Raw genomic sequence first — 22,020 nt, 5'->3', positions numbered from 1 at the left:
TGTCACAAAGCTCAACAAAGGGAAGCATTGTTGTTATTCTTCATCTTCTTCTTACTTTAATTTTTTTCTTAATTTGCATTGAACAGTTACCTAAATTACTTCTTATATATCAGTAATACAAGCGCTCATAATTAAAAGCTACTACAACTAATACCAATACTTCTATTACATCAGATAAAAACCTAAGTACTCATGTTCTAATGACAAGAAAAACACCTACCAGTGTAGCATAAGCTTATCCTAAAGTAAACAGACACAATTCCCTTTAGGTGGCTAGAGCCTACTAACCACCAGAAAAGGAGAGGCTAAAACATTAAGGACTGGAACACCAATTGTTTAAAAAGCAAGTGTTTAGATGAATGAAAAATGTTTCCCATTATTAGACTGCCTTATAAATACTTATTGGGCAACATTAACAGCAGCAGTAAAAGAGCAATGTGTAACATAACATATGCCATATATCATGCATGTGCCTCTGCTTAGATTAAGAATGTGTATGTTATTTATGAACAGTGAAGTTGTAAGTTTAAAGAGCCATTTTGGGGAACAAAGTTAGATTAGGCACACTCAGTGTAGGCCACATTGCTTGTCACTGAGTCTCATAACTTAGAATTACAGTACACTGAGTCCTGTCACACGCAGCCACATTTCAGCACTGTTTACTGCACTCTGTGGCCTCTCCTTGTCAAAGGTGAGCAACCTGGTACCAAATTTACATGGGCTTTCAACCAGCTTTCAGGCTCCAGTTTCAAAACACATGGGATTAATTCTGGAGCTAAAGTCAACCTTTAAATCAAGCAACAAGGAAAAATGGATCCTTTTAAACAAGACCTTTAACCATCACAACAGGAGAGGCCATCAAAGAACCCAGGTTCAGTTGCTGGAGTGCAGTTTAGGTACATGGTGGCCAATAAAACCTGAAGTAACTTTAGTGGTGACTAAACACGTCCTGGTTAAACGTGTGCTTTATTTAACTTCAATGACTTTTTCCAGCTATCCCTCCCCACACACAGGCTCACTTCACTGAATTATGAGAAATAGTATCTCACAAATATCTGACTCAAATAATCATAGAATTATGGAATGGTTTGGGTTGAAAAGGACCTTAAAGAGCACCTCTTTTCAAACCCCCCTGCTGAGGGAACTAGACTTCCACTAGACCCAGTTGCTCAGGATGCACTCAGTCCCTTCATCTACATCATTAAGGAAGATATTAAAAGCATCCTGGTTTGCACAAGGCTTACAGCAATAAAGATTCACAGGATGCATCTATTCAAAATGCTCAGAGGCATAATAGAGTTGGTACCAAAAAGCAAGCTATTAAATCCATTTTTTAAGTATTGGAATGCTCCATTAGAGCAAACTCTCAGGTATCTAGAAGTCCTGCTCCAGAGCTACTTACCACAGACAGAACACGCTACTATAGAAGACTAAATACCTTAAGAAAGGATACATGAACTGAAGCTTTTATTCTGCACACATCTGCAAACAAGGCATGTGAGAAAAAGACATGTTAAACCTGCTTTACGGAGGCTAAATCAGATAGTGACACCTCAAAGCTAATTTATTCTGAGCTAGAGAGTAAACATAATCAAAAAGTAAAACAGATAATTTATTCTAGGAATGATAAGCAAAATGTGGTAATGTTGTCAAAGCACATCACCAAAATAAATAGGTGATAAATAGGAATTCTAAATATTTCTATTTTATTTATTCTAAATTAGTTTGGAGGTTTTTTTGTACACAGGATGTAGAAATTTTATTAATGACATGCTAACAGCAATTCCTATATTTTAATTAGAACTATTTAGGATCACAGTAAAAAATACTAAAATCAATTATATAAATCTCAGCCTTTTTAAGAGTGTGTTAAAAAAAGTCAATAAAAATAGACACGAAATACTGTTGTAATGGCACTTTCCTCACTGTCTCCTTTTTTTCTCCTTATAATATTAAGGCTACGCTAATTCCACCACCTCTTCCCCATTTCAGCAATAGTACTTGCTCAACAGCCAACCATCTCCATGTGGAAGGTAAGAGAAGGATAGTTTAATGGACAGTCATCATCCAGAACTAGCAGGGAAGAAAAACTTCCACAAGCAGGTGACTCCAAATATATAGTTAGAAAAATAATTTTTTAAAATATCAGGGAGGAAAAGGACAAAAGAAACAGGAAAACCGTGTGTGGTTTGACCATCAGTGCAATAAGGATTACCTGTACAATTTTTCATTTATGAATTGTATTGCTGTTAGACGGGATTGAAACGTGCCCTCATACAACAGGGTCCAAAGAACGCTTTAAAGAGATACACAAAGTAAAAAGCAGAACATTCATCATACTGAAGGATCATGATAAAATGAAAGGATCTATTTCACTCTTTCTAAATTCTGGTCTCTATAGGACAAAGCTTCTTCCACCATTTTGCACTACTCTGTAGAGCTCATTAGGGATATCTTCTTTTCCAAGCCATCCTCTGGCATGGACATGCTGTAGAAACAGCTTTCATGAGTGAGAGCAGGTCTTAGATTTATCCCAAATGCAGTTTTATCCCTAAAACCTCTTACCAGAAATTAAATCAAGCCGCATCCAAGCCATCCCTAGAAGAGCCAGCCACCAGCCAGTGCCTGCCTTGTGCCCCAAAGCACAGCATATTTTTCCCTATGTGATATCGCTACTGATTACAAGTCATCCTTTTCTGAATTATTAATTTTGTAGATATGCAATGGTGAGTTTTACAGTTTATGCACACACTTCAAGTTATTTAGTGTAGCTGAAGATACTTGTTAACCATAATGGTAATTTTTGCTCTGATAAAACATATTAAATATGTGCTGTATCAAAAATGTCATCAGTTTTTCACAGAATCACAGAATGGGTCAGGCTGGAAGGGACTGCAGCAGGTCATCTGATCCAAACTCCCTGCTCAAACAGGGTCATCCTGGAGCACAGGACACAGGTTTTGTGTCCAGACAGTTCTGGAATATCTCCGGAGATGGAGACCCCACACCCTCTCTGGACAATCTGTTCCAGCACTGAGTCACTTGCATAGCAAAGAAGCTCTTCCTCATGTTCAGGTGGAACATCCTGTGCATCAGTTTCTGCCCCTTGCCTCTTGTCCTGTTGCCTGCACGACCGAGCAGAGCCTGGTCCATCCTTTGCTCTCTTGCTTCAGTTACTGACAGATATTGGTGAAGTCCCCTTCCAGTCATCTCTTCTTGAGGCTGAACAGCCCCAGCTCCCTTGGCCTTTCCTCCTAAGAGAGGTGCTCCAGTCCCATAACCAACTTCTTTACCCTCCACTGGACCCACTCCAGGATGTCTTCCTTGTCCTGAGGAGCCCAGGACTGGACACAGCACTCCAGATGTGGCCTCACCAGGACTGAGTAGAAGGGCAGGATCACCTCCCTCTGCCTGCTTGTGGCGCTCTTCCTAATGCACCCCAGGAAAGGAGAAGAAATACAGCTCAACTTCACCACAAGCAGGTGTACAGCAGGTTCAAGGAAACAAAAAGTCAGAAGTAAAGGATATTTAGAAACATATGCTATAAATCTACTGTAACTCTAAGTTATCAAGATACACTGAAGAAGTGACAAACTCCAAAAAATGCCCCTCTCTGTTAATGAATATATGCACAGAGCATTCCTGAAGTATCAGGAGGAAAACACTAAGTAAGTGGGATTCTACTTTGTGCAAACAAAAAAAATAAATCCTTATTATGTTTTTTTTATCCTACGTATTATATTTACAGATAAATGTATTCTTTATTGCAGGGAAACCACCAAATGGAAGAGTTCTTGGGAAGCAAATCTGCATGCTCTCTGATAGTCATTTGAAGTAACTTATAATTATTTTCTCTGGCACCTTGTGAATCATGACTGACTGTACATGAGGGTTGGTGTCCTCAGGATTGGTGCTGTCATGCCCCTGCTCTTACAAAAAACACCTTCTGCCAAGACAAACAATGGCCCAGAATTTGGTGAATTTTTCTGAGCAGAGATAATGAGGTGCAGTTGACTCCCATCAAGCTCAACTGGGCAAGTACAACTGGGTTATTCCAGAGGCAGTGAGAAGGGCTGGCTGGCTGGAAACCAAAACCCACTTTATTTGCAAAAGAGGGGGAAAGCTTTCTAAAAAGAGCCCTGAGAGATGTCGGAATGCCCTTTCCAGCTGGGAATAAAGCAGAGAAGTCAGCAGCAACTCATGAGTTTATGAACTGTCATGGTCTTTCAGAAGTCTTCTAGATCCCACCCATCCTTCTGCAAGCTCTCAGAGCCAACCACTCTTGATGCTGACATTTCTCATCGAGCTACATGAGTGTTCATGGAGGAAGTCTGGCACTTACAGATGATTTGAAAATCAATCTAATTTGATTGACAGCCATCTTTTCCTTTTTTTTTCTTTCTTCTTTCCTTCTCTAACCTGAATACTTCTCCCTTTGCTGTTGATACCATGCTAACTTTCTTATCCTCTTAGTGGAGACTGAAACAAAAATTCATTAATTCTTCAACCATCTTGGTGGCATCTATTTTTAGCTTTTCTTCCACTTTGAGCAGTGGGCCAGCTCTGCCCTGGGTCCTCCTCTTAATGTGTTTGCAGAATGCCTTCTGTGTCAGTTTGGACAAATTTGGAGGAAAATATCCTCTGACAGAAATCAGGGTACAACCAGCCCTCCCCCACCAGGTTTGGGAAAAAATAAATTTTCCTCAAAGGAAAGTGTAAGAGATAAAAACTATTTAGCAAACACACAGGAAGAGGAGAATAATGCTAAATAATAAAACCTCTCTCTGTAGAGAGAAAACCTGGGAAAATTTCAGAGTCCTTCCATAGGTAGCCTCTCTCCTCCTCCTCAGAGCTGGGACGGGGTGGGCCCTCCTCCAGAGCCTCCACCTCGGTGGAAAAGGTCCCGATGTGTTCTGATGTTGAAACAGTCCAGCAGAGAAAAAGGTAAAAAAACCAAAGTCCCAGGAAAACAAAAGTTCAACTCTCAGTCTCCCTCCAGACAAAAGGAGCTGAGAAACTGGCTGAAAAAAACAAGCAGTGCTTCCTCCCGCTCCTCTCTCTTGCCGCTGCAGAACGCAGAGCAGTCTGCGCATCTGTGTCCTTGAAAACAAACTGTAAACTGCTTTGAAAGTTTTGCTGGGTTTTTTTTCTCTCCCCCCTCTCAGGCTCAGTTTAAAGGGATAGAATGGCATAAAATTAATTTCTGGCATAGAGCAGTGATATGGGATACACATCATAAAGTCACCCCAAGACACCTTCTTATTACCCATTTTGTACCTTCTTTCTATATTTTCTCATGCCTTACAATTTCTGATTGCATTCTTACGTGTTTATATGATCTCCTGTTAGACTCTTTCTGATTTCTACTTCCATACTAGTATTTGGACTGCCATGTCATTTCTGCTCTGTGGATAAAGGACTTTGGTGTCCCATTTGCCAGTTCAGATAACTTAATAAGGAAATTAGATCTGATATTCTGCAAGAAGAAGAGATTCCTTGCTCTTCATTACAACCTCTTCTTCATTCCCACAGTTTACAATATTAATACAAGGCTGTTGCTGTACTTTGATGTTTGCCTTTTATTGCAGATATCTAACATGTACAGAAGTATTTCTAATATGGTCCACAATTTAGGAAGAGCAAAAGTGTGGACTCAGCAATCACCATGTGTATTATATGGACTGGCAATAAAAGCAACTGAACTTTAACTTTGAGGGCTGTGTTCAGTTCCTTGGAGGAATATGAAATGTATCTTTGCACTGACGATATTTTGTCTGCAGTGTGTCGTTTTGAATCAGCAGTAACACATAATCCGTCTGTCCTCCTCCATTCAAAGTCCATATTCATTTAACAAATGTTTTGCAAACAAGTGAATGATGAACAAGCAAAAATGATGAAAAATTATTAATAAGAAAATAGCAATAATACATCATTCATATGACTATATGTATTTATAAAAATCTGATTCTAATTCATAATTTTGGAAAAAGTTTTTTCAGGGCAGTTCTCTTTGTTTGGTCTGAGTCTGGAGAGATCTTTGCCAAGTATGACAAAATAGGATTCTGAAATCTTCTAAGTTACTAGATCATAATATAGTTAAAGATGCTTTCTTTTCACCCAGATAAAAAATTATGTCTGGGATTTTTTAAACCTCAGACTTGGCAGGTGACACTGCTTTGAATAAAAAACTAATTCATATTGAAAATCTGTTATTTGCATAATGTTGCCATTGACATTGAAACCCTGTAGCAGAAAGAACAAGGTCAAAATGGCTGCCAAATATTACATCAAAGAAGTAATGGACTTTTTGACTTTTAAGAAAGCTTCTTTATGTAAGCAACAATAACATTTCTTCTGCTCTTCAACTGCACAATACAATTGCTAAGCACTGGAATTAACATGGTAACTTAAGTATGTAACTAGAAAAAATTCTATATTTCTGCATATAAGATTGTTTACATCACTCAGAGGTCTTGTTTTCTTTTTCTGGGTGAATATATTTGCCTGGGATATCCATCTGGAAACAAAAAAGTACAGTTTACCTTAAGATGCAAAATACAAGCATATACATCATCTTGCTATATTCGTCTCTAAATAATTGTTTCCATATTTTTGGCTTCCTTTGGAAGTTGTGTCAAAATGTTTTGATTATTAGCTGATGAAAATGAGGAGACTCTCCTTCCGTTACGCTGCCATGCACATCTCACCTAATTCAAATTATTTCCTTTCATATCATGACTCACAAGTGCTGTTTAGCCACTTCATTCAAGAAATATATGTTGCTTCCTTCCTTTATTCTCTAGGTTCTCAGGGTTATAAAGAGCTTCAGAACTTCCAGACACAGTTCTCAGATGTGCATCCAGAATCTTGCAGGCAGAGAAGCATGAAATTGTCTCAAGGGTCCAAAATGCAAAGCAGCCGATACCCCTTATGCTTCAAATCTTTCCAAATCTATAGCTAAATGTCTGTTTTGTTCAGGAAAAAACTGTGGTAGATCACCTCCTTTCCCAGAAGCTGAGATGTCCCTCAGCTCATGTTTTGCTTTGGGTTTTGTCTAGGCAACGGGATCAAAGTTGTCACAATGGTTTTATAGTTTAATTATAATGATTTACAGGGTTTCTGACAAGAGCATTGAGCACAACAAGCTTGCACAGCACTGGCTTGCACTATTGAGTTGCACACTTGCAATTCCTGTTGAGCACAAATACTTCAGATTTATTGGACTGATCTGCTGGTGAGCAGAGAGTGGGCACCAGTTATGTAAGACTTGACTTCAAGAGCTGGATTACTTGAAGAAATTAATTGAGAGGTGATAAGATCCATGAAAGTTATGGGTTTGTTTTCCATTTGGCACACCCGTGTCCCAGTAAATTATTCTGAAAAGATTTTGTGTATTTAGACACATGAGGCACAAAACTTTAAGACTAGAGTGTTTGCCCAAGACAAGTTGTGCAACTATGCACTCCTAAACTTCTAATTTTTGCAGGAAACCAGCTGAATGATTCAGAACGTGAATGAAAATCCAAATGGCAAAGATTCAGAAGTCTATTAATCACTGCTTGTAGTGGACTGTTAATTATCCAAATGTACAAAACTTTTCAATGCTTGACACCAGCATATAGGTGCATAAAGCATTTGATCCAGTTTTTCTCAGGCTTAAGTGTGAGCTGCATATACAGGGGCTTGGGTATAAAAGTACCTGTAGTTGAAAACAGACCTCTGTTGTGCCAGCAGAAAGCAATGGAGCTTGGACTGCAATTTCACTGGAGCACAGGCAGAACCTGGCTCACAGGAATGACTCCTTATATTTTATTTATATTTATTATATCTATTTATATTTTTCAAATCCTGTACTGCCTAGTGTGTAGCTCTGAAGTTTACTCTCCAAGGACACATAGATTGTCCTAGGCCCAAAATGTGTAAACTAAAATCTTAAGACGGGGGGATAAACTTGGAGAAATTACATCATTAACTGAGGTTATAATTGGAGAATTAACCCTGGTATGCAAATGGACCAAATTTATAAAAGGGTGAAGAACCTGGGGTCCATTTTGGGCGTAGCCTTTTGACTGCCCAGGAAGTACCTTTGAAGGCCCTTCAAATAAATACCTCCTTTTATTCTCTTATTCTTATCTAGTCTCTGTTTTTAGGTGGCCACCTCAGGCATCAGTATAACCTGATACTCACCTTGGGAGATCAAACTTGAGAAGGACTGAGTTGAGGAGACTGTCTTGTTAACCAGCCCTCAAGAGTTGGAAGGAATCCCTGATTTAGACTGGCTCAACTGATAGCTGTCCAACAGGAACTTCTGCAGTGATTTCTTCCAATGTATAGATTTCTATGGATTCTTCTACAGCTGAGAAACAAATCCACATGTCAAGTTGGGCAGATGAACTCCAAATCACCACCTCTAACTATTTTGGTCTTCTTCTTTAGTGGTTTTGTAATCCACAAAACACCATAATAGCTCATACAAATCATTTCAAGAGACACATGGTTCGCAGAGAGATCTACAGCCAACTCAAGGAGAAGTTATTTTCATTTCATTATTCATTTTTCCTTCTTACATGTCTGCTAGAGTGATTCAGATTCTGTCTTTCGTTGACGTCAATTGGAGTTACACACATAGTACTCAAGAACAGGATTTATGATCCAGCAATATTACCTCTGATTTTAAAAGGTTATGTACACTACAGTCAGACCACGGTAGGAACCAAGGAACATATGTTTAACCTGCTACTTCTAAGGTATTACATTCCATTTTCTTTAAGAATTCTTCCAAGTTTATTCTTGTATCTAAGCATGAAAAAGACTACCGAATTTCCAGCATTCTTCACACATATCATCCAAAATTTTCTGCACTTAGGAGAAGCCAAATTTGCACTTTAAACAGAAATTCCAAACTATAAGCCATGAACAAAAAATATATAACTCTGCTTTCTCTGATCCATGCCAGTCTGTGATCTAGTCCCTTGGGGGTTTCAGAATTTACAAAAATAGCATTCATAGTTGACTGGCATTAAATAAAGTATGATATAGCCTCCCAATCTAATTACGACAATGCCATTTGCTTTCATCTCGTGTTCAAAACAGTAACGAGCTCCAGGCTTTGCCCACTATTTTTGCCTTTAGCAGATGTTCTCTAACCTTCAGATTTGGCAGCACTAAACCCCAGCCAGTTCTTAGGCTTTTGACAAGGGAGAGAACCAGACCAGCCCTATTTTCCAAACACAGAAGACAGAGATATTGTGTGAACAATCTAACATGGGATTTTCTCTCCTGTAACTGTTTTTTTTTCCTGCAAAGAGTTGTTCCCACTTCTGCCCCACTGACTGAAAAATGAGATCCATCTACTCCTACAGATCCTATGAACAAATTTACCAGCAGCAGAATAGTACAATTGGAGCCTATTTAGTTGCTGATGATTTCTTAGCAACTTCTTACATTTCTTACCTAGGAAACAGGATATTTCTGTCACCAAAATAACCCATTCACCAGACAATATGGCTAAGTGAACTCCTTCAAATACTTTGGTTGGGACAAAAATGGTAAGCACACTTATTTCTGATTGACCTAGCCGCAAAAGAGAGTGATTTAAGGAGTCTTGAAAGAGCAAAGGAAACATCTAAAAAGGAAGTCCAGAGAGGCTTTTTACTTTCATCTTCAATTTTGGTAGCTTTTCCTCTCCCCAGTGCAACCCTTAGATCAGTTGAATCCCTTTGTATTTCCATAGGCTTCAGTAGTCTGACAGGAGGAATGAGTTTTGCCTTTTCATCTCTATGTAAATGTTTATGTCTAAATAGATACACTGGCCCAATTTCTGGGCTGTGTTCCAGCGATTTCCTTCTGTAGAAACGAGATGGATGTTCCCAGTGGGTAATTAATTCCTTCACTGGGGTGGAAGCCCAGATGACAGAAGCTTAGCAGAATGGTTGTAGTCTTCCCTCAGGTTCCTCTGGGGATGGTGAGGGTTTGATGAGGGTAAGACTTTTATGAGGATATGATGAGTTCTGTTTGATTCCACTGACTGTTCAGTTGTCCCTAAGACCACTGTAATGGTCACTCTCCTAAAAAGTAAGTTCCCAGACAGTCATGCAGATGTTTGAAAAGGTGGATAGCACAGAAAAAAATATTTGAATGGTGCCCACTAAGAAGTAGTATTGATTAAATGTCTTGGAAGATGGAGGGGTTTTATCTGTTTCCACATTTGATCTCTCTTTTTTGACACCTAAATTCTTGTCCATGCCAGTGGGTTATCAAGCACTGGAACGGGCTTCCCAAGGAAGAGGTTGAGTCACCACCTCTGGAGATAGTTAAAACTGGAACTGGCAAGACAAAGACATGTGAAGAAGGATGGAAAACCTATCTTATATGCAGCTGAAGAGTTAAGACTTCCACCAGTCTCTGGAAACAGGCAGCTGCAAACCATAGCCTATAGAGCAGGGTTAGTCCACTTCCTACTCTCTCTTCCCTCCCAGCACACGTGCTGCTTGGAAGAGGTCATGAATCACAACCATTTCTCATAAAGAGCAAACTCCTGGGAATTCACAGCAGAAGGAAAGGCTGTCTAAGGTGTCCTTGGCCATTTTAGGAAAACATTGCATACTGAAAGTGACAAATTTTAAAACCCTTCAAATACACAGCAGTTCAGTAAGACTGAAAAGAGGCCTTGTGGAGTCTGTAAAAATCACCAACTCCCCTACTTCAGCACAACCAAACCACCAGGTGTGGCACATGCTCTGAGCACCAGAGCATCCCACTGAATACAGAAATTTGAAGCAATATGTTAAAAACTCAAAGAAGTCCTTTCTAACCCATCCATGTTTTAGCGGGAATCCTGGGAAGAGTCTGGGACCTCAGAGGTTAACTGTCAGACTTGCAGCTACTATTCACAACAGCCTCTGCATTGTTTACATATTAAAAATGTTTTTAAGACAAATAATGTGTTTCATATTTTCTCTTTATCATGTTTTATAGCTTTTCCTTTTGTTTGTGTCTAGAACCGCCTTCAGTTCAGGGGAGGTAACTAAACCGTGCAATTTAACCTCCACAAAGAAAGCATTGACCTGGGTTGATTTTGAAGGAAGGGGAAGAGGGAGGTTATGCTCCATCCAGAGGCTCTAAGCCAAATAGATCTGAAATGGAGAAATGCCCAGATTTCTTACAGCATGTATTCACTAAACCATAGTAACTCATTGTGTACTGCAATTCCCTACAATTTATCAGATGCCTGGAAAATAGTGACCTCAGATTTTGAAGCCCTGCAACCCCCATATTCATAGCCCTGGGCTGCAGAACAGGGGGTCAGTGTGCCCATGTCTGCACAGGTCAGATGACCTGCCCTTGGTGTCCTGATTATCTAATTTTCAGATACTTTTGCTATGATTGCATCAGAAACACAAACTAAGCTCACAGACATACTTGGAGTCATTCCAAAGGTCTGTCACAGGTTGCTCTGCATAAAATAAACCTTAAACTGATTAAAGAAACAGCTCTGTCACGCATCTGTTTGACTGATGAAAGTGCAAAAGTGCCATATCACCAGTTGCAGGCAAATCTGTAGTCTTTCTTACCATCCCTGTATATGAGAATTTCACCCATCTGCCATCTATCTTTTCTATTTCTTATACTTCCTGCACTTCTGAGTAGGACCTTTTGTCACTAACCCAGCAATATATAGATTTTGTATCGTTTCTTGCAAAACACTTGGAGGAGAAGAATCATATACTCACACAGCATTTACCCCACAGTTATCCCACAACCATACGGCAGATGTTCATATGATAAGCAGGCACCAGGCAAAGCATACACTCGGCGTGGATTAATTCAAAATCGGTTCTTCATTTCAAAACTCAGTCAATGCTGCCACCACACCAAAGAAGGTCTGTGAGAACTTGTGTACCTGGAGTTCAACATCCACAGTCTTTGATGCATTCCAGAATGTTCTGCTCTAAAAAATCCCTTAGAGGAACTTTTCCTACTCTGTAAAACCGGTCATTTTCTTGAGGAACGGAATACTGCTATCTCTTTCACAAGGTCCTTTTGGGAATTAATTATGATCTGCAAAGTATTTTGATTGTGTGAATCTATGATACGTAATAGCAATTTAACTACTAATCTAACATGGTGTTTTTAGTTATTAATCAAACTAAGTAATGCTACCCAAGAGTTCAGTAACAGCATATTTATAAAGTCTGGTGCTATATCACAAACAATTTTTATCCAGTTGAGTATTTTAGGATAAAATCTAAAAAGAGGAATGCTAGTGTCTTTCTTCTAAATTTCCTGGCTTTGCTTCACAAATATTCTCCTCCTTGACATTGTCTCTAACTTTTAACTTATATTTCATCAATATTAGAAGTAAATAATTAAATGACATGCACATTGGCTATTCTCTGTTGTAGTGATGAATTAATCAATCAAGGGCAGGAAGACCATTTATCTAGGCATTCCAAACAATTTTTGGCAGCTGATCTCATGGAATGAAGATAAACTGCCATAGAAAAGACCAGGGATACAGAAGAAACTTTTACCAAGAAAGGAAACTGTGTGATACAATGGGAGAGAGGAGAAAAAACCCCAAGAGAACATAGATGTTTTGTGATTGTATGTTTTGTAAAGTATTTCAGAGTTTTAATTTAACATTTTATCTCCCTTTTGGAAACAAGCACACAAAGTCCTAAAAACCTTTACGCCTCTACCTGTAAAACCTATAATGATTTTCCTCTTAGAACTAGAATCTGGCATCCAAAAAATTAGGTAGGTTTAACTTTATAATGTCTTGGTACTCTTTGCATGGTGCCTCAAATTCTCTCCCTTCTTCTATATCCTTACCAGACTTCAAGTTAATCAGTAGCTAAAAAGCCCCAAAGCTCAAATTCTCTGTATTTTTTGAGGGACAAAAGCATTGGAGTGCTCAGGCTTTAGTTACTAAATACTGTACAAATATTCCTGTGAAATTTGTGATCAAAAGTTATTGTTTTGCACATAGCCCTTGCTTCTGGAACTGAGAGTTTACATCAAAATTTTTTAGGATTTTTAAACTAACTTTTCAGACCTTGAAAAGCTTGGTAATAAAAAAGACTTAGAAATTCAGAAAGCCTTTAACATACAAAATTATTGTTGCTAGTTAGCAAATGAAATTACTCTGGAACTCTATTAAATTCTTTTTTTTTAAGTGTTAAAGGAGGAATAAATTGTATAATAACCAGTTTAAGCTCTACAGCTGCAAGAGCACAATTAGGGAAGGGGAGAAAGAAAGGAGTTAAAGATACTTTCTGTGTTTCTGCACGCAGATGCACACATGGAGTAGAATGTCAAAAAAATAACTTAAATCACAAAGAAAACAGTTAAGTGAAAAAAATCAGACCCAAACTATGATTTTGAAAAGCTGTTCATGTTTTTAGGAGTTTTAGCGTCCCTATTTTTTTTCCCATGGTTTGGATTCCCCAGACAGATCAAATCTCTCATCACACACTGTAGTCTGGGACGCTCAGAATGAATTTATGTTGAGCAACACAGATTTCCGATGATGTTACAGTTGTACAATAGTTATACAATTTCTGTCCTGCTAATAACAAAACCTACATGAAGCAATAGTTGGAGAGGATGCATAATGTCAGGGGAACTGAGAAACAGTTACTTAAGCACAACTGTTTATGATACAGATAGCCATGGAAATGGTAGATTACCGTACACAATTTTGAGTGCCCAAACTCCTCTTTCTGTAAGGTCTCTTCTTGAGGGCTCCCGGTTTCCTGGCTCTCAAGCCTCTTTCCTTGTTCTGGTTTCACTGTTGCATGGATACATTCCATAGAATATTTCATTTCCATAAGGTACTGCACTGTCATTTCTGCTCTGCACTGACATCCAGTCATATCCCACTATGCCTTGGGGTTTTCAACAGGAAAATGAATTATCATAGCAGATTCAGGTAAGCAACAGAATTATTTAGAACTATAAACATATCTAATTTCAAACTTGAAAAAGCCTGAAGTGTATACCAGGAACTAACAGAGGTAAGGCTGTCAGGAAGATGCAGCACTGGGCAATATTGTGGCCTCTATCAAACAGAATTTTTCAGCAAAGTCTGGGAAGAAGAGAAGAAGGAAATATTGATCAGGACATTTTTAAAGTACTTGTTGAGAGATCCAGCCATTTGCAGAACAACGGGAAGAGTGCCCATGTTAAACTCACTGGTCCAGTGAGTTTTTAAGCTCCACTGTGACAACAGTAACAGAGAAGTCTGGGAATTAGAAGTCTCAGAGCATCTAATGAGGTTTCACTAAGCAGAGTTTCAGGAATGGGCACCTTTCACAGGAACTGAGGGAGGTTTCTTCAGGAGTAAGAGCCACTGGGCTCTGATGGCAGCGAGACAGTTTGTTTGGTTGGTGTCCCACCCAGACTAGCATGACCAGCTGATGGTCTGTGCTAAGCCAGCTTAGTTTTCCACTAGCACCTCTCTTTTTCAACAGCAGGTTTAAAAATTATGAAAACTTAACATTTTGTGAAGTCATTTAATAAAAATCCTAATTTATTAAACAGTAGCCCTTTTAAAGTGTCAAAATGTGCTTTAAAGAAAAATAAGTATGAGCACGGGTGAGAACCATGGGAGCCTTCCACTTGCTTCAGTGAATAAAACTGGAAAAATTAAGTTCCAACAATTAAAAAGAGGTTTTATTTTTCTTTAAAGTGATTAATGCTCAGAGAATAACTAAGAGGCTTGAAAAGAAACTGACCATGGACTTGGCTACTGCAAAAATTATTTTTTATAACTGACCCTCAGAACAGTTACGCAGCTGGGAAATCAGCTACTTTTATATATTTTATTTCAAATACCATGGAATTTTCCTTAAAATAACATATATTTTACTCCTAAAACTAAAAAATGGTCTTGTTGTTTGAGGAGAAAACATAAATGCAAATATATAGAGGTTATTTTAACCTTCTTTCATAATAAAAGTTCAAAGGCCACATAATATGCATAAGCTGATGTCCAGCATAAAGTCATAAAGCATCCCAGGAAGTGTCCTCTAGATTAATATTCGTAAACAACATCAGAGATCAGTTGGTAGCAGTATAACAAACAAAATGTGAGAATAAAACCTGAAATAGTCTTAAAGATAAATAATTTTCGGAGATTGTTATAAGTCTGAGACATCATTTTCCTACTAAGGCTCAACTTAGAAAATAATCATGGGGTTCTAAAACAAATTTTAAGGTTTTAGATCCTGGCTCCGTTTTGCTCTCTTAAGATGAGAGCTCTTTTAAAAGCAATTCCTTTGCTAATGCCAGAACCAGACAAGTACTGGCTTCAGAAAACCTCCACTGTTTTTGTAGTACAGGCTTCCATTTAGTAAGACATACATGTTTTTTAATTAAATTTCCTATGAAAAACAGTGGTTTAAATTGAGGGAAACTGTGCCTCACAAAAACTCAGCAATATTACTGAAACCAAAAGCTTATTTGAGAAGACAGGAGTTTTCACAAAAATCCTAAACACACTCATTTCTCTGTTTCTGAAGGTAAATAAACCCTTCACTATTTCCTCCTCGGGCTTACTGTCTTGGGGTGACTTTATGATGCTGTATCCCCTATTGCCTGCTCCATGCCCAGACAAGAATCCTGTGTCTTTCTGTGTCTTTAAGCGGGGTCTGAGAGAAAAGAGGAAAAAAACCGAGCGGTTTTGTGTTCAAGGACACAGACCCACACCTCCCTGCGTTCCTGGCTGCTACGGAGCCGAGGAAAGCACCTTCCCGCTTTTCCCAGCTCTCGGCTCCTTTCTCAGGAGAGAGACGGAGAGTAAAACTCCTTTGCTTTTCAGCTAGTCTGCGAGCTGAGGCAAGAAAGTGGTTTTTTTTCCCCACCCTGGGACTTTGGCTTCTTTTTCTGGACCGTTCAACACCAGAACATCATCGGGAGACCCTACACACGGGCCCGGAGGGGCCCACACCAAACCCCAGCTCGGGAGAAGAGAGAGCCCCTCCCACAAAGGACTCTGAAACCTACCCAGCTTCTCTCCATAGTGAGAGGTTTTATTATTTATTATTATTCTTTTTTTTTCCGTGCCTGTGAGCACCCTGCTTTTTAAATAGATAGGGGTTCTTTTCACTTTCTTCCGAGGAAAATTCTTTCTGAACCTGCTGGGGAAGGGCTGGCTGTAACCTGCCTTCTATCAGAGGACGCTCATTTCTGATGAAACCAGGACACTTGCCCATTTGGGGTTTTCTGGGTGAAGAAGAGCAAACAATGCTATGTGGTGCCTCAGTGGTGTTTGCTACAGCTGTGCACTCAGTAGCACCAGGGCACGCTGGAGAAGCGCAGGGCTGGTGTGCTTGTCCATGTTCCAGATGCAGTGCAGCCGTGTCCTGCAGCATTCCCCGCGTCCCTAATTCCCCGTGCCTCCCCCAGCCACTCAGAGAGACACCCAGAGCTCGGTGTACCTCTGTCCTGTCCTGGGAAGCCAGATAGGAGGTGAGGAGAAGGAAGGGGATGGAATTCCCTATCTCATCCTAATCTGGAGTGAGAATCTGACATGACTGAGTACCTGCAGCCAGGAACTGTGGCGTTCTCACAGACCATGCTGGTCAAAGCTCAGGAAAAGCCAAACAGAAAAGCAGCAGAGGAAAATACTCCCTGCTCCACAGATGGAACCACCACGTTACACCACAAACAGGCTGTGCACTTTGGTAACGTCCTGACTTGGGTCCTAGAACAAGCACAGGCACCAAATCTCTAAGCATTGGCTTTAGAATTCCAGCTGTCCACAGCTGTTCAGCTCATATGTGTCCAGTGATGTCTCTGTCAGGAGAAAACAACCACATCTACCTCCAGCTGAAAACAATTGCTGTGTCTGACTCCTCACATTTCCTTGCTACAATTCCCCAAGTAGCTCACAAATGCCACAGCCCAACATTTACCTCCTTCTCAGTCACGGGAGCGCAACCTCACTCATTCACATATAAACTGCAATTCTATTTACTTCACCTTTTTTTAGGAAATAAATACCTCTTTTTGTTATTGTTGTAGTTAGCATGTTCCAAATGCATTAGCGGCCATATCTTGAATAGGCAGTGTTGTTATCAGTGATAAACAATCAGTTTCCAAGTTTCCTTGGAAAATCAGTACCTGAAATCAGCACAGCATCCCTACAGTGTCTGAAACCATTTTGCTCACTTTGCTGCCTCTCAGCTCTGTACCCAATGTCTTTTATTTCTTATGAGAATATATCACACAGAAACGCAGTAAGTCTGAAAGCATTTTAAACCATTATAATAAATTGGATCTGACATAGAAGGCCACCTTGTCCCTCCTGCACCTCTCTGTCCCTCAGGCCACCACAAGTCTTTGGGCTGCTGCGCAATTACTCAGATTAATCCCATATCTACCTGTGATCCAGGTTAAACATGTATAGTTTTTCTCTGAGTTAGGATTAACCCAGATCATAATTACACCAGGTCAAAGTTGGTGTAAAACTGCTGTGGTAAAGTGCAAGTCATCTGTCGACATAAAATCCAGATGTCCTTTGGTCTCTCAGCCATCACCATCTAAAAAGCAGCACAGATACCTTGGCAAGAGAGTGAATAGGTCTTGCAGCCCTACCTTCTCAGGTTACCACACCTAGTAGAGTTCCAAGTTAATAAGCTAATAGTCTTCCAAGTACAGGCATCTTTTTCCCCATTTTTGGGGATATTAGTTTTTAATGTGGACCTCTGCTGTGTAGGGCAAATATTTGTAGAGGGTTCAAAAGACAAGCACTAAGTTCTGAACATGGTTAGAGCTTTTTACGTAAAATAAGGGGAAGATCTGTTTGTTTTCCAAATTGCTTTCTTTCATTTACATTGACTTCTTTTAGTTATGATATCAGCTTCAGAATCCACATTTGGAAGTGCAGGGTGGGGAAATCAGGCTTACTACAGCAGGAAAATGCTTATTGTTTCATTAGCCTCAATCCAGGAAACCAACATACAGCAGCAAGGCCAAAACTGCCAACTCATATTCCAGAATAGTTAATGGTAAATCCTCAGATATGGGAATGGTGAGGGTGGAAAGAGAAAATAATGGAATTGTTTACTCCCTTATGGCTTTAATTGAATAACACACAGTCACACCAAAAAAAAAAGGAAAAAAAGAAAAAGAAGAATCCAGTTATAACAAAAAAGAAGAAAAATCTTGGCTTATGTCTGCAGCAGCCCTAGGTTTTGGACAGAAGCAATGTTATAATGTATAATTATGTAACTTGCTTGAACAGTTGCTTTCCATATGGGAAGTAACAGATTTGCCCAGCTGCATTTTGGCAAAGCCTGAATCTACCATTATTCAGGGTATAACAATTTTGCTGAAATTTGGAAGTCTTACAAAGGTATCTACACGTTTCACTGATGGTCTTCGACAATACTTCTCTTCCTAAGAATAATACATGGCTTCAACCCCTTTTCCAGAGGTCCTCAGCCATATTTATCTCCCAGGATTGTCAGCATAATTGTGTTCTGACTACAACACTCCTTTCCTCACATGATGAAAGAAAGGATGGAGCTTCAGGATGCACGGAAAAGGTACCTCTGAAAGTCTCATTTAAATATTTTGATTTTGGGTAATCCTCTAAATGCATAGATTTAGTTCATCTGCTTTGTGATCTTTGTCTCAGGTTATTTTGTGTCTTCCATGTCAGTCAGGAATTGAAGTAGGGAAAAGCAACTCAGTCTTCGGTAGCCTCAAAGCAGCAGCCAGCATTTGCTGCTTATTTCAGTAGCTTAGCTATAACCCCAAGGTTGATTATCCTTAAAATTCTGCAGAATACTACACTTTCAATATCTGTGAACCTGAACTAACAGTGGCCAGGACTATTTTTTGTCAAGAGTCCTAATCCAAGAGTTAGAACACTAATTGATCTCGCCAGCTTCTCGGCCACCCATTGTAATGTCAAGAACTGGGATATTTTCAAAATAACACAAAGGAAAGTAAGAGGAGCAGATGTTTGGCATGTATATGCAGGATATAAGTTGTTGAGTGTGAAACTCAGCAGAGAAGCCACAAAAACTGTCACAGCTTCAGAAGACTGATGCCAAAGTAACCTAGTTACCAGAATATCTGAGTTCTCAAGTCTGAGTCAAAAACATATCAATTGGAACTTCCCTCACAGCCAGCCTTTCAAATACTGTACAGGACATTACTCCTCAAATAAAAAAAATTTACAGGGTGATTTCACTTAGTGTCAGAGAAAAAAAGAACAAAGGTGTCCAACTTCAAACAAGGCAATGCAGTGTGAATGAAGAGAGCACCAAGAAGTGGCTCCACAAATGCCACTGAAGTCTCCTGGGGAGCGCAGCAGCCGCGTAGCCCATAACATTTTCAGTATCCCAAAGGGAAATTACCTCAGATTTCCTGCATTCTCATTTGTCTGACACATGTTTTTGTTACATTTTATATCTCTAAGTATTTTATATTCCATGAAATCACTCCAAAAAGCAATTTACCACATTATATTACTTTCTGCTATCTTTATGTATCATCAACATTTTGAGAACTAAAACTACTGTGGTTTGGAGAATCCATGGAAGGCATCTGGCACAATTAGCAGAGCTAAAGAAGAGAGTGCATTTGTTGCCAGATGGTCCTCTGTATTTTGCACGAAACAGTTGTTGAATAATAGACAGGAACAGGCCTGAAACATGGAAAAGAACTGAGGCATGTGGGTGAGAAGTTTGAATCCTCACAAGCAGACAAAGGAACTGCAGGAGTCTCCATACACCCTGGCCAGGTGCCACAATCCAGAAATGTACCAAGTTTCACCCCCAAAGGCAGCAGTCCTGAGTGAAGTGGATGGGGAAAGCTCCTTGAACCATATGGCAATCCAAATATAGCATTCACCCTGTCTTTATCTTTTCCCCATGCCAGTGGTGGGCAGCTCTGTGCTCAGCACCGCGGCTGGTCTGGATCCCGGTGTCTTGCTCGGTGCTTTGGACACCAGTTTGGATACCAGCTACTAGGTTGGCTCTGATCTTTAATTTGCAGCTGAGTTTTGAATCCAAGCCTTGACCATGACTCCTGGCTGCCAGTGAACATTGGGGAGGAGAGGAAATTTGAGATGTAGGCATGATTTCTCCCAAATGGTAAATAGAGTGAATCATCCTGTGAAATAACAACCTTCCCCACAGCGTGTATGGCTCAGCCATGACAATAAAGAGAAGCAGCCCAGGACACACACTCTTCTATGAGGAAGAAACAGAAAGTGAGGGAAAGCACCACAATTCATGCCTTAAGGAGCACCATTAAAGCAGCTAAACAGCTGAACACATTGTGTTATTGAGACACAAAATACTTCCTCTGCAGGAGTGCTGCTGTACAATCATTTTCTGAAGTGCAGAATTTTGCTGACTTTACATTCCAGCAAGTGATCTGGAGTAGCTTACAAATGTTGCCATATTTATGCAGAGAGAATAACTTCAAACTGCCAGCCCTCCACAGGCCATGAAAACAAACCTTCCCCTCAACCCCACAGTTCCTACTCTGTTTTGTGAACTTGAGGCACTGACAATGTATTTTAACCAGTTCTTCAACAACTGCTATTCTAACTTTCTGCCACTGTCGAAAATTGTGATCCTCTGTGTTTTCAAGCCAATTTAAAGAAAACTTTCTGTAATTTGGCTGTGTCCATTTGATACGTGTGAAGACAGAGAGGCACACACTCCTAATCAGAAGTTTTGAAAGAGAATAAAACAAGATGATAGAATATTAAAACCACCCTCTGGCCAAGGATGGGTTAATGCAGTGCTCTGGGCTCTGCCCCCCTGTGCTAGTAATAGGAATCAGGCTTGTAGGGAAGGATTTCTTGGTGCCTGGCCAGGAAGAGAGCCTATAATCTGCAAAAGATGGGATCTGGGGCTGAGTCAGGAACTGCCTGAGAGCCTTCTGCCTGTCAGAGCCTCGCTAAGAGCAGCTAAGTCTGCGTGCAACAACCGGGGGTTCTTACCCAGCCCATCTTTGTTTGTCATGTAGGCGATGCTCTGCTGAAAGCCAGGAACAGCCAAACAAAACGTGTAATGCCCTCCAGCCCTGTGACTTTTGGGGTTGAGATTGTGGTGGTTCTTATTGTAACTGCTTCTTAAGTGACAGAGGTCAAAGGCACAAGAAATGGGGATTTTTCTTTATTGTTTGGTTAATTCCAAACATTCCGCTACCTTCACTGAAATGACCAAGCCGTACTGGAACTGTAAAGCAGTGAAAAAGAAGTTTTGGTTTTGGGGAGTCTGGTAAGGTGCAACTCACAGAAGGAAAGCACTGCTAGCAGTGTCTCTTCAGAAGGGTCCATACCAAGTCTAAAAAGAGATGAAAGAATCTGGCTGAGTGAGAAAGGCTACAAAAGGTTCATTATCACAGTAACCTTTCCACTAGGAGAAACTGGGATCAGTGTTCAGCAGTTCACTAGCTCAGTCAAAAATCACTCCTATTGACACAGAGCTAGAAAACCCCCAGGATGAACATTCTGCGTGTTCATTTCAGACGTCTCAACTAATACACTACTTCTATAAAAATCATAATGGCCAAATGCACACAAATTCAAATACTAAACACCATTCTCTGTCGAGTCAGGCTGCTTTGAGTGAAGTAATCAATCATGTGTGCTTACTGGTAGATGCCTTTAAACAAAAAAAACCCCAACACCACCAAACCCAAACTGTTGTTTCTGTGTATTTTACTTGGGAGAATTATCACACTGACAGTGTCAATGAAAATACATAAACTGGAAAATTCATTTGTTTTCAAATCCAAAAGGTGACTGCCAGGAAGGATCCATGGTGCATCTTCCTATTTTACACGTTTTACGAAAGCATTCCAAAACCAGTGGTATCACTGTTGTGCATAATTAATACCAAGATTGTGATAAGACTATTGATAAGCCAGAAAATATATGCCTGTTTGTAACTTCCTCTGTAAGAAATAAATCAGCATTTTTCTTCAGAAGATTTTATTTTCTACTGCAGCCCTTAGCAGTAAAAGTTTAATAAGGAGCACTCGGAA

The sequence above is a fragment of the Corvus brachyrhynchos genome, unplaced genomic scaffold (genome assembly GCF_000691975.1).
Source record: "Corvus brachyrhynchos isolate BGI_N302 unplaced genomic scaffold, ASM69197v1 scaffold105, whole genome shotgun sequence".
NCBI lineage: Eukaryota > Metazoa > Chordata > Aves > Passeriformes > Corvidae > Corvus > Corvus brachyrhynchos.
This window is presented reverse-complemented; position numbering follows the sequence as displayed.